This window comes from Papio anubis, chromosome 3 (assembly GCF_008728515.1).
Source record: "Papio anubis isolate 15944 chromosome 3, Panubis1.0, whole genome shotgun sequence".
Lineage (NCBI taxonomy): Eukaryota > Metazoa > Chordata > Mammalia > Primates > Cercopithecidae > Papio > Papio anubis.
The window spans coordinates 104,761,053-104,775,913 of NC_044978.1; the positions used below are offsets into that span (position 1 = coordinate 104,761,053).

At 33.4% G+C, this 14,861-nt stretch overlaps 1 long non-coding RNA gene across 2 annotated transcripts; it reads right to left on the minus strand.

Annotated features, from left to right (window-relative positions):
* Window positions 1–601: 601 nt before the first annotated feature.
* LOC110743289 lies at window positions 602–6,513 on the minus strand. 2 transcript variants are annotated; one of them, XR_002522102.1, is made up of 4 exons: window positions 5,416–6,513; window positions 3,215–3,278; window positions 1,327–1,410; window positions 602–631 (listed from the first exon to the last, which is right to left on the minus strand). It is a non-coding gene; the product is annotated as an uncharacterized LOC110743289 (long non-coding RNA). The 2 variants fall into 2 exon arrangements; XR_002522101.1 differs by lacking the exon at window positions 5,416–6,513 and having other exon boundaries at window positions 3,215–4,282.
* Window positions 6,514–14,861: the final 8,348 nt, after the last annotated feature.

A 14,861-nucleotide genomic window follows, 5' to 3' on the forward strand; every position in this document is an offset into this window, starting at 1 on the left:
TTTATAATATCTCATTTCTTCCCTACACTAACCTTATGACAGTCTTACTGATATTACAGGGTAGAACTCAGCTTACTGACTAGCAAGGAAAAACTGAGTTATTTTTGAAAACATACTGTCATTATAATACAAAAAGAGCATTTGCCACAAATATATATGACAATAAACTAATATTCTAAATAATAACTTCTTTTAAATTGGTAAGAAGTGATACTCAATGGAAAGATATTTAAGACACAAATAGTGTACATTTAATCGAATAACTGAAAATGACTAACAAACTTTTTTAAATGTTCAACTTTACTAAAATTCAAGCAAGCAGAACAAATGCCATTTAAAATGATATGTAGACTGGACGCAGTGACTCATGCCTGTAATCCCAGCACTTTTGGAGGCAGAGGTGAGCGGATCACGTGAGGGTCAGGAGTTCGAGACCAGCTTGACCAACATGGAGAAACCTGGTCTCCACTAAAAATACAAAATTAGCCAGGCGTGATGGCGCATGCCTGTAATCCCAGCTACTCGGGAGGCTGAGGTAGGAGAATTGCTTGAACCCAGGAGGTGGAGGTTGCAGTGAGCCGGGATTGCACCATTGCACTTCAGCCTGGGCAACAAGAGTGAAACTTCGTCTCTAAATAAACAAATAAATAAATAAAACGTATATTATATATGTATACATATACACTTAGTTTGTCAGTTCACAGAGATAAGAGAATAATGACCATCTATATTTGCGATGCTATAAAGTATGTAATTAGTCTGAAAACCAGGACTAACAGATTTCACTGAAAATGCCATTGTGAAGTCAAGAATGCAATAACAATTAATATATATAAAAAAGATTTAACCATCTTAAATACCTTGTAAATCATGAGAAGCACATAATGTTTTAAAAATATTGTAGTAAATAGAAACATCCAGTCACACTGATCTTATATGGGTACATCTGAACATATTTTAGCCAAATCATAGGTAAATTTCTTAAACTTCTCTTAAAGTTGTTGATAAGAACACTAAAAACTAAAAACGTGGTCCTTCAGTGACTAGATAATAACTTAAAAATGCTGTAGGACTAACAGTAAATAATGACATTAACTCAGAATTCTATAAGTAATGTAACCTCTATTGATTCAACCACTTAAGTCCCTCACTATTAACTACAAAGGTCGTAAATTGTGCTTACTTACCTTCTCATTTAAGCAACACATCATTAACAATTAACTTCACAGAAGGCATAAATAGTATTCAGAGTGCAATTTAAAGTTCTTTAACAAAAATTATCAGAATATAGAAACCAATTTCCTTAGATAGGAGAGAAAGATTTACCTCACAAAAAAAATAATCCAGAAGTGAGTTGGCTAGTGATACCAGGACGTCTCTACCATCCTCCAGCTGTGGCTCCCATTGTTACTGTTTTCAATTATTCCCCAGCCAGTGACAAGGAAGAAATGAAAAGTCAAAGACAAATGTCATGATCTAAGAACATGACTCACTTTCCAAATTTCACTATGTTTACACTACCTTCTTTTAAATTTAAGTCACATGGCCATATACCAGTGCAAGGGAGTCTGGGAATATAGTCTTTGGCTGGGTAGCCAAACCAAACTAAAACTCGGATATCCTCTTATCAAACAGAACAAGGAAGAATATTGAGAGATCCTTAACAGTCTGCTTTTTGCCCTACTAAATGATCTGCAATAATGTAGCTGTCTGCCTCATGTAATTAGGAAAGTGAATGTATAATGTTCTAGTTTCCATTGTCTTTATCTTGAATGCTCTGGGTTCTCTCTGCTGTGATTATTATGCTGCTACGTGCTGAATTTATAATAAGATCTTTTTAGGAATAATAATCCTTACCTTCGTGGAGTTTGGTTTGAAAACAAATTCTCAACTTACCTGAAAATTTGTAAGACCATTAAAATAGTCTTACCCACAAGCAAGCAATACTAATTTAAGGTAACATATTGCTTCAGACCATAAATGTAACTTTGGAACCACTTAAAGTTTTCTGACAGAATTGCATGCAATCTATACTCACTTTTCATATTTCTATGTTTTTTTCTAACCCATGACAATTTTGTTTCTGTCCTTCATACTCTTAATCATGAAATCTAGAATAAAGAGCAAGTTTAGCAAAGAGACATGGGAATGAACATCTTTAGTCATAAAGGTTGAAAGATGGCCACATTATTGTGCGGACAACTAAAATATCAAAGAAATATCAAAGAAATAAGTAGGAAATACAGCAAAATGTGAGATAAGAGAGGTGTGTGAGTGTTCACATATTGTCTGTAAGTTTATCTATAGATAAGAAAAGACATCAATTTAAGTGTATAGCAATAAAATGTAAATAAAATGGAAGATTAAAGTAGCAGTTCAAAGAAACAGAGCTGTATGGATATTAAACATATGGTGAGTGATTTTATTATACCCTCTGGGTACTATTAAAACGCCCACAAGTAATCTGATTGCTTGTCCCATCTGGAATCCACAAAGCTTCAGGTTAGTTGCTGTGTACCTAACTGCATGCCCTCAGAATAATTGGTGTTGTCTTATTTTTTTTCCTTATTAGCATTCTCCATCATTCCCAAAAATGACATGGAAAGAGTACCCAAAGTACATAACTGAAGATGGCAAAGGAGTCTCATCTGTTATTTTTGTTTTATCTCATCAGTCCCTTTCTTTTGATGTTTTACCGAGGGATGAACGTTTTATTTCGTCTTGTCTCATTCAGTGGCTTAAGCTTAGAAGTTTTGCCAGTTTGAAACACGTCATAGTCTATATTCCAATCAATGTGGATATGAGTGTGTGTATGTGTATTGTATGCACCATTTATTGCAAGACAAAGGCATTCTAAAACCCTTTTAATCAATAAAGCCTTGAATTATTGACTGGAAGTTTTCTTTGTGTACTACTACACTTTCCCTAAAATTTGTCTCTGTTTTAGATATTTGTTAGTTGTGCCAATTTGAGAGGCATTTGCCAAATAATGTGTGCATGAATTGTTAGCGCTTTCAAAGAAACGAAACACAAGGCAGCCTAGGAATTTACAAGGAATCCATTATTTCTTTATCTATTATAACTAGACTAAATAAATGACCCTTTAGTAACATTTTTCCCCCACCCTGCCCCTCCAACTTCCTTCTTTCTCTTGTTCTGTGTTCTTGCCTTTTGAGGTGTTAAAGTAATTAATTCAAAAAAACGAAAAACAAACCTGACTTGTCATCTTTCATGGTGACTGGAAAATCAATATTCAGCCTCTTCCACGTCAGAGAAGGCTAGTAAATACAAAGATTGGACCCTTTAACATAAACAATTTGCAAAACCAATTTACTGGAAATTACTTAAAAATGCCCATGCCAAATCTATTAGTTATAAGACTGAATACTTATAAAATTTGATTCTAGCCTCATATTTTCCTATTTTGAATGTATGTAGATCGATTGTCTTATTTGATATACATGCATTTAATCACCATTAATTGTAGTTTCAAAATTTTCTCAGTCTTAATCAGTTTAATATATGTTTAGCTTCCCGTTTTCTTTCATATTGTTTTAAATTTATTTTCTCCAAAACTAGCTATCGTCACTTTATTTTTTAATGTATTGATAAGGACTTTCATATTCAAACCCAGCCTCTCTTAATCCCTAATTCAAAACAAAACAATGGGGCTGGAGAAAAGAAAGGTGTTTAACACCAACAAATTTTAAGTGAGACAGACAATATAAGATTGAATACAGGAGGAATCCCCAATAAATGTGAAGCAGATGAAGCTAGATTAAAACATTCTAATAATATTTATAAGACTTCAACTTTATACCAATTGGAATATGGGTACCAGCTGACTTCTATGGGGATGGTTTTGGGGATGAGGGAGGAATAGACACTGAAATTTCATTTTCCTCATACAACAAAGTCATATCTTCAAATCCATGCAGAGATATAAACTACATAGGAACTAAGCAGAAAATATGAAGGGGTTAATAAATGTGAGGCAGACATATCAGAACACAGTAAGTAAATTCTTGGCAGGTCATTTTAGACAAGGGGCTTTGCAGATAAAGCCTGAGATGGGGTCAGAGACCAGATTAATCTTTCTTATTGCTATAATGAGTTATCAAAATGTAACAAATACACCGCCGAGAGAGATATACTGAAGAACACACAGGACTGCATTTAATTTTATTTGACAAATCAAATTTTGTAATTATTTTCTCAGGTTTTTAATTTCAATGTGACTGTAAAAATTATTCGCTTGTGTATATGCATTACTTTGTTTTAAAATAGTATCTCCTGGCCGGGCGTGGTGGCTCACGCCTGTAATCCCAGCACTTTGGGAGGCCAAGGCAGGAGGATCACTGAGGTCTGGAGTTCAAGACCTGCCTGACCAACATGCAGAAACCCCATCTCTACTAAAAATACAAAACTAGCCGGGCATGGTGGCACATGCCTGCAATTCCAGCTACTCTGTAGGCTGAGGCAGGAGAATGGCTTGAACCTGGGAGGCGGAGGTTGCTATGAGCTGAGATCCCGCCATTGCACTCCAGCCTGGGCAACAAGAGCCAAACTCCATCTCAAAAACAATAAATAAATAAAAATAAAATAAAACAAATAATATCCCCTAAATTTACATATAATGATTCATGAAACATTGATTAGGAATAAGATAGTTGCATTATTATTTCTTTACATTTATATATAAACAATAATGTAATCATCGTTTTTTGGGTTTTTTTTGTTGTTGTTTTTTTTTTTAGACTGAGTCTTCCTCTGTCACACAGGTTAGAGTGCAGTGGTGAGATCTCTGCTCACTGCAACCTCCATCTCTGGGTTCAAGCAACAAGCAATTCTCCTGCCTCAGCCTCCCAAGTAGCTAGGATTACAGGCATGAGCCACCATGCCCGGCTATTTTTTGTATTTTTAATACAGACAGGTTTTTTTTACCATGTTGGCCGTGGCTAGTCTCAAACTCCTGACCTCAGGTGATCCACCCACCTCAGCCTCCCAAAGTGCTGGGATTATAGGTTTTAGCCAACACACCCAGCCCAATTTTTACAGATGTATTTTTCATTTTTAAATAATTTATTTCAAGACATGGATTTTATTTGCTTATATATGCCTATATACTTATATATATATATAATTTATATAAATTAATATTTTTGAAATATCTATATAAATAATGATTTGGTTTCAGGAAAGCATTTTTAAGTATGGTATACTTTATTAAAATAGAAATCATCAGAAAAATGTTTGCATTTATAAGCTAACATATATATACTTAAACTGTGTGTATGTGTGTGTGCATGTGCTTATTTTAAGTATTGTGGTCACTGTGGAATGGTTCCTAAAAGCCAATTGTAGCCTACTGATTCACTTAGCTTTCTTTATTATAGAGATAGAAAAGATATTCACCTCTTTACATTGCCTGTCATTTAGGGGTGGCCAGATATCATAGTTCTGGACAATGTGATACAAGCAGAAGTACTTGAGAGAGTTTTCATCAAGGTTTAATGAAAAGGTGATTTGTGTCCTTTCACTTTTATCTTTCCTGAAACATAGACATAAAGCTTAGAGGTAAAACAGCCACCTTGCAAAAACCATACACCAAAGATGGAAGGGTGAGATGTGAGAAGGAGCTGAGGTCACATAATGATACTGGAATAACATATTTATCCTGGTCTGCATCCCTCTGAGGTCCTTGTTGTTGAAATGAATAAATCTATTATTATTTAAGCCACAGTATTACAATTTTCTGTTTCTTCCATCAAAAAGCAATTCTAACTGATATAACTAGCATATAAATTTTGAAAGCTTTCTTGACGAATTGTATTTTAACAAAATATATTATTCTATACTTCCTGAAAGCCTATGAATAGAAAATATATTTTAAAGAATAATAACTTCATAAAATAGTACTTTCAATTTTTGAATTTTTCCATTGCTAGTATTTTATAATAGTGGCTATGTTGGTTAAATGAAATATCTACAAGTAAAATTTTTATTTTTATTTTTTCTGTGAACATTACTACAGTATGATTCTCACATGCTGGCTTAAATTTTACTTGCCATAACCTGAAACATGCCTTTTGTCAAAATAAAATCATGAAATATTAAAATCAAAAATTATTATTGAAATCAGCAAACATCTGTTGATTGCTTAATATGGTACCAAATTAGACTTTCTTGGGAATAAAAAATATATATTATTTGTCGTGAGATAATGTAAAATGAAGCTTCATGTGAACAAAGAAAGCGAAAGCAAGATGCCAAACCCTCCACAAAAAGACTTACCATAAGACAAACTGCTATAACAAGCCCCTCTTAGACATCACATTTTTCTGATGAACTGCAGTCTCTTTCGGTAAAATGAATAGAACTTTGACCGAAGATGTTCCTGCTGGTCTTTGACTCTTGAGCACTGACATTACTAATGGTGGTTTTATATTTTTTAATTTTTATTTATTTTATTTTAATTTTTTTAGAGATGGGGGGTCTCACTCTTTCACCCATACTGAAGTACAGTGGCAGAATCATACCTCACTGCAACCTCCAACTCTTGGACCCAAGCTATTCTCCCACCTCAGCCTCCCGAGTAGCTTGGACAACGCTTAGTGTGCACACCACCACACCTGTTTCTGTTTTTGTTTTTTCTTTTTTCTTTTTTTTTTTTTTTAGAGAGACAGAGGAGGATGTGTCTCCTTATATTGCTCAGACTGGTCTCGAACACCTAGCCTCAAGCAATCCCCTTACTTTGGCTTCCCATAACACTAGAATAGCAAGCATGAACCACCACTCCTGGTCCCCAATATTGCTTTTGTATTGATTAATTCACTTCACATTTTTATAACATTTAACATTTGCAGCAATATTAATTCAAATGAATAAACTAAGTTGCAAACATCATGGCAAACTGTAGTACCATCCAACTGTATCAAAGCTGTCTAACCCTTTAATATGCCAACACTGCCCCACACCTACGGCCAACCACCTCCTCATAGATTACCAAGGAAAATAAATCATAGGTAAGTGTTATTTAATATATGCGTATAACAGACTAACATGGCTGAACTAGATAATTGATTTTAGAGACATTGGTAGGATAAATCTGTAATGACCAATTGAATCTGGTTTCACTTGTATTTTATTCACAATTTTGAGAATAGGTGAGGCATAATATAATCTGTTTGTGAACATAAATCTGGTGCCTGTGAATAGGAAAAAAAGACTGGATAAATATTAGGAGGGATGTGGAGAGCTGAAAAAGTATGAAGAATATTACATAGTTCCCATCTGCGCTTCATAATTTCTCAGTACGTTATTTTAATTAATTCCATACAGTACCATAGTTGTATATTTTTGTACACTTTCACTCATTTGTCAAAAGTACTTTGTGGTGTTTTTTTAAACAGTTTGTCTACAATGCCTACTTTAATTATTTCAGAAATCAGGCACTTAAAAATTCATTGAAGATTGAACCAATTATTTTTCTTCACAGACATAATTTTACTTCTTTGCCATTATTTTTCATAGTTTTTGAGGGATGAGAGACTTTTGCAATTTAAACGCAATGGAAATTATCTTAAGTCAAATTTATAATTATGCTAAATCTTTCCATGCTTGATAAGCTATTCAGCAATAAATTTGTACACTATTTAGCCAGTATTCCTAGACATTTTATCATCTCCTTTTTCTAGTAAAGCATTTGAATCCTAGGATGCAGCAAAAGATAACACTTATAATTGAATATGTCAATAAAAGATACACAATTCAATTTAAAAAGGCTACTGTAACCAGTTTGACTGTAATATATTATAGCTATCATTGAAATAGATGAAAGATAATAGATTAAACACTTTATGGTAATTTTATGATATTAAGATTTGTTTTCTTGTTACAGCTGAACTGAGATTTCTTATCACATAGCTATAAAAGGGATTTCTAGATTTACATATCTAATATTTGCATTATAAAAATAAAGCACCACAATTATTTACTTATCAAGGGTATCCATAACAAATATGCAATAACATGAACATACCCAAATGATTGACACACTTTTTCACTTTGCATCCTGGTATTTTTTTACTTCTGCCATAGACATAATAGATGGTTGAATTCTGAAGGCATGGTAAGGGAAAATGAAAGAAAAAAAAAGCAAATATAACAAAGACCTCATATTATTATTTATTTGGGCTTACTAATCATCAATTTCCTGAAGTTAAGATTTTTTTAAACATTAATCTATGAGAATAAGTACATTTCCATGAAAATGTGGTAAACAACAAAAATATACCACGATCAATTATCAAACAGTAAGGAGTTATTGGAGAATTATAATCTCTGCTTCAATATGACAAAAACATTACCATTAAAACTTTTTTGTATAGTAATTAACAAAAAATAAACTTCCTTACGTGAAAATTATGCTTGCATAAAATAAAATTTTTAGCCGTCTAATAGCACTTTTTATTGACCATGCTTTTTAAAAATTGCAGTACTTGAAGCATTTTAACAGCATTCACTTGCTTTTGGCATTTTGAAAATATTTGTATCATTCATATTGTCCAGAATCTTTCCAGAATCATTTTCTACCTTTTTCCATTCTATTCTGTGCCTAAGGAGGCTGAACTTCATGGACTGAGTCAATAGTCTCTCTGACCCTTGAATTTCACACTGAACTTAGGCTGTCTGAAGAGAATATTAGGGGGCAGGGTGACAGTAGGGGTGAAGCATATTATTCTGGCTCCTTTTTTGTCTGGTTGCAGATTAGATACGGCTAATTCACAACTGAAGTTGCAGTTCCTTTCAGGTGGCCATCTGACACTATAGCACTCCCTTCAGGTTGTGGGAAACTCTCCATCTTCCCCACCCCTTGAAGCTGAGAGGTGACGATACTCTTCAACCTGTTAGGCCTAGAGTAGAGGGTTCATTATTCCTTGTTGGTTTTCCTTCACCATGCACATACCTTTGTAAATATCATTTTATTCAACACCCTTTAATTACTACATTTGAGGATGGTAACTGTTTCTGGCTATAATTTGAACTGTTACATTTTTATTGAATTTAGTATAGTATTTTTATATTGGACAATGTCATAATTCAAATATCCAACATTATCAGAAAAGTAAAAATGGATTTTTAGTATACTGACTTATAAGCACATGAGTAAGTGAACTTCAGTAAATACTCATTACACATTTGCCTGCTAACTCAGGGTATAGTTACTCAAAGTTAACTTTTTTGATGCGTAGAGTCATTGTAAATTGAAATGTTTTATTAACACAGTTTAAACTTTAGGTACAAATATAGTTATCATGGATCAACAGAAGTTACATGTTAAAATGAACGGTGCAAAATTTTCTTCTAGGAAAGCTTATCATTTGTACTACCAATAACATAAGAAAATACATATTTCTGAGCAGTAACAGTATGGATTTTGTACATTTTTTTTTAATTTTGTCAGTCAATTAACAAAAAGTAGCATCTTAGTATTGTTTCAATTAGTATTCTGATTGCTAATGAGGTTGGATTTATTTTTATGTGCATATTGACAATGTGCATTATTCTTTAGTGAAATGTCTCCTCAAGTTTTCTTCATTTATGTTGGAATAATTAAGCTTTTAGAAGGCTCTGATGTCCAAGATTTTATTGAGGGCAAATTATAAATTATGATGCTTTCCATTGATATAAGGTAGATGTAGAGGACATTCTTGAGTGAAGATGATGAGTTTTGTTTTGGACAAATGATACATTTCTTGTTATATAAATGACATCCATGCATAGTCATTTATATGACTAGTTGATTACCCATGGATTTCATTTATATGACATGCGTAGATGGATGGGTAGTTGATTATACAGTATATTAGAGATTGATAAAGAGTTTTGCACTGTAAATATAAATTTGTGAAAGTTAAGAATACATAAAATTTAAATAATCTAAATGATTAGTGTGTAAAGTGATTTTTTAAAAATACAATATTATAGAGAGTACCAATTTAATGGCTTTGGAAAGAAGTTCATGTAGAAGAGGCAGAAGGTGCAGAGAAGGAATAGAAAAATTAGAAACATGTAATATCATAGAAAGTGAGAGAAAATGTTATCACATATTGGGAAAGGTCAAATAAAATGGAAACAAAACATTATAATTTTTTAATTAACAAAAATGCTTCCTTAGTGACTGTGTTGAGAGACATTTTAGTGTTATGGCAGAACTAGCAACATTAGAACATGAAGAACAGATGAAAGACAAGTAACTGAAGATGAGGGTGTAAAAAATGTCATGAAAGGACTTTTATTGTGAAAGAAAATAGAGACAGTTTTATTTGCAGGAAGTTGTGGAACTGAGGGAGTTCAGATTAGTATTTCTAAAAAATTAAACTGTAAAAGGAATTGAGCATATTTTAACTCATTAAGAATTAAATGAGACTTAATTAAGACTTAATTATTAATGAAGAAACTAGGTGTGTCAGAAAACTACAAGCAACAATAGGCAAGGGGTGACTGATAGAGTTACGTAACAGAGAGAACAGGAGGGTATAAGATCCAGGGCATCGATAGAAAACTAAACTTGATAACACAAATGACTTGCAAATCATTGGTAAAGATGCAATTATGTGTATCAGTGCAAAAGAATTATGATAAGTGAATAATATTAGTTTGATGGTAAGTAGATTCTCTGGAAAATATAAATTAATTTTCCTGAACATGTGGGGAAAATGAGGTGGGTGATAAGATTGAAAATTCAAGTATTGTAGGAAAGTTTAAAGTAGTTTCTGAGGACAAGCAGCAGACTGGGAGAAAACATTAGCAAAGCACATATCTGGTAAAAGATTTGTATCCAGAATATGCACACAAAAAAATGTCATGACTCAATAAGAAGGCAAACAACCCAATTTTAAAATTGACAAAAATAGGCCCAGTGCAGTGGCTTATGCCTGTAATTCCAGCACTTTGGGAGGCCAAGGAGGGTGGATAACCTAAGGTCAGAAGTTCGAGACCAGTGAAGTTTTTATTTTTAGTAAAAACGCCATCTCTACCAGAAACAAGAAAACTAGCTGGGTGTGGTGGTGCATGCCTGTACTCTCAACTACTCAGGAGACTGAAGCATGAGAATTGGTTGAACCCAGGAGGCAGAGGCTGCAGTGAGCAGAGATCGTGCCACTACATTCCATCCAGACTGGGCAACAAAGCGAGATTTCTTTAAAAAAAAAAAAAATTGACAGAAATATTAATAGACAAAAAAATACAAATGACTAATAAGCACATAAAACAATATTTAACAGCATTAGTCATTAGGTAAATGCAAATAAAAATAAGAAAATAACATTTCATGACTTCTAAAGCAGCTATAATTTTTAAAACAGACAATAACAAGCAATGGCAACGACGTGAAGAAACAAAAATCTTCATACATTGTTGGTAGAATTAGAAAATGGAGCAGCAACATTGAAAACAATTAATCAGGTTCTCAAAAAGTTAAAAATAAAACTAACATATGACTCAGCCATTCTACTCCTTAGGTATATACACAGGGAAATGAAAATATATGTCCACAAAAAGACTTGCACAGTAACATTCATAGTAGCATGATTCATTATAGCAAAAACCTGGAAACCACCTAAAAGTTTATCAACTGGTGAATAGATAGATACAATGTAGTACATATCCATAAATTGCAATATTATTTAACAATATAGAGGGATAAACTGATGCATGCTCTTACATATAAACCTCAAAAACCAGAAGCCAGACTCAATAGACTATGTACTGCATAATTCCTTTTATAAGAAATGTTCACAAAGCAAACGTATAGACAGAAAGCAAACTAGTTATCACCTAAAGGTAGAAACAGCAATTTACTATAAATAGGCATGCGGGATTTTATTGGAGGGATAAAAATATTCTAAAACTGATCTATGGTGATGGTGAACCACTTCGTGAAGTTTGGATTTACCTACAAAAATGAAGAGTGCCGGTAGAAACAAATGAAGGTAAAAGAGAATATTTTCTTTTTCTTACTTTGATTGCACAAAAATATAACTTTATAGTCATATTATTAACAACATATTGAGTGTATATAGAACACAGACAAGTGAAATGAATGAGGGTAATGTCTCAAGGGTTGGGAGGGAGACACTAAGAATATTTCATTATCAACTACCTTCACTGCACGAAGTGTTATAGTGTTATATGAAGGTGGACTTAGATTAAAAATATAATTTGGAAACTATATAACCTAAAAACTATATAAATTTAAAAATATTGGAAACTAGGGCAAGCACTAAAAAAAAAATGATATTCTGAAATATATATACATAAAATGGAATCATATAAAATACTCAAACCAGAAAAGGCAAAAAAAAAAACAAACCACATAGAATCAATGACCAAATGAAATAAATAGGAACTAATATCAACATATTAGAAATATTCCTTCTGTATCCATAATTTTTATAAGAGTGAATGGTTTAAATAAACCAATAAAAGACAGAGTCTGGTAAGACTGATTTAAAAGTGAATGGTCTAAATAAACTAATAAAAGAGTCCAGTAAAGTTGATTTTTTTAAGAGACCCAAGTATACACTATAAGAAAGAAATTAACGGGGGTGGGGGTGGTGACTCACGCCTGTAATTCCAGCACTTTGGGAGGCCAAGGCAGGTGGATCAGGAGGTCAAGAGTTTGAGACCAGTCTGGTCAACATGGAGAAACCCCGTCTCTACTAAACACACAAAAAATTAGCCAGGCATGGTGGCATGTGCCTGTAATCCCAGCCACTTGGGAGGCTGGGCCAAGAGAATTGCTTGAACCCAGGAGGAGGAGGTTGCAGTGAGCTGAGATCGCACCATTGCACTCCAACCTGAGCAACAGAGCAAGACTCTGTCTCAAGAAAAAAATAAAAAATAAAAAAAAGGAAATTTACTAAAAATATAACAATTCAGATTCAGGTAGGTTAGAAGTAAAGCGATGAAAAAGAAACACATTCTGAACTAATTAAAAGAAGGAAGGAGTAATTGTATTAATGTGGAACAAAGTATATTTTCAAACAAGTAAAATTATCAGAGATAAAGAAGAATATTTTATAATGAACAAAAGATTCAGTTTTCCAAGAAGACATGACATGCATACATGTGTATACACCTAAAACAGAGCATCAACATACGCGAGGGGTGGATGGGAAACTTACGGAAGTGAAAGAGAAATAGATAAATTTGCTTTACTTGGAAACTTCAATAATTCTCTTTCAGTAATTGCTATATCAAGCACACAGAAAGTTAGGACAGATATAGTTGATTGAACAACACTGTAAATCAATTTGATCTAATTGACATTTATAGAACACTTCTTCCAACAACAGCAGAATACACATTCTTTCTTAACTTATATGAAATAATCACCAGGATGAACCACATTCTCTGTAATTAATCACACAGCACACCTTAATTTATGCAAATTTTAAAAATTATTTAGGAGGTTGAGGATACCAGGGTAAAATGCAGAATGTGGCATAAAAACCTAACACTAGTAGAAATGTATGAAACAAACTCACTGAAACGTGGGGGAAAAGGTGCTGACCTAGATACTATGAAAATAAGTTGCACACTAACTGCCTTTTTGTTTTGTACTATCTTTTCAAGATGCTTATAGAGAAAACAGCCTTGGAGAATAGAGAAACTGTCTTCTTTTGGGGCAAAAGGCAGATTTATACACTATACAGTATAATAAATACTCTTTCTCTCTCTGAGACAAAAGTCAAGCTGACTTATTCCCTAAAAGGGTTCAGATTCTCTAAGCTTGATGTTTCTTCAGTCACCAAATACCCAATTGGGCAAGTGCTACCTGGTACCCTTCATATTACCCTGTAGGATTAGGGACTTTAGCTACTGCTATAGCTGTGAGTAATAAACTGTCTTTAGTCTCTAATTCAGAAAACTTATATACTCTGTCAGCAACCATGAAATTGTGGAAGACTAATATTTAGCTTAGAAGGAATTTAAAATTTTAGATACTTCAAAGATTTTGTATACATAGACCCAGAACTAGAAAAATGTCATTATAAGCTTAGCTAATTTGAATGTATGTCAATGAATTATAGTTTTGAAAAATTCTTAAGCCCGAAGAACTAGAGCACATATTATGGGTCCCATCTAGTAGTCCCTGTAAGCTAGTCTCTTCCTTCAACTACAACTAGTATTACTAAGTGTTACAGTAGTTGATTGGTAAATAATTATGAGTTGATTAGGTCCTACTAGTTGTATTTGTTTTCTATTACTTCCATAACAAATCACTACAAACTTATCTGCTTAAAACAACACAAATTTATTATTTCACAGGTCTGTAACTCAGAAGTCCTGTAGACTCATCTCATTTCTTTGCTACAGGACCCACAAGACCAAAATCAAAGTGCTGACAAGTGAGAGATACCTAGAGGCATTAGGCAGTATCCACTGTCAGGTCGTGGCAGAGTTTAGTTCCATATGGTTGTAGTACTGAGGTCCCTGTTTCCTTCATGATTGTTGGGTGAAGATTGCTCTCAGCTTCTAGAAGATACACACCTTTCTCTATTTGCAATCCTTTTTCTCTATCTTAAAAGCCAGAAAGAGGTGGTTGAGTCTGTCTCGTGGTTTGTATCTCACTGACTTCTTTTTCGGGCTGATTTCACTTGCTTTTTCTATCACATATTTCCAGTTGACAATTGTGCCTTCTTCTTTTGCTTTTAAGGGTCCATGTGATGAAAGCAGGCCACCTCAATAATCAGGGATATACATATTTTTACATTTTAAGGTCAGATGGTTAGTTACCTTAATTCTATCTGCAAAATTCTTCTGCTGTGTAACATAACATATTCATATGTGGT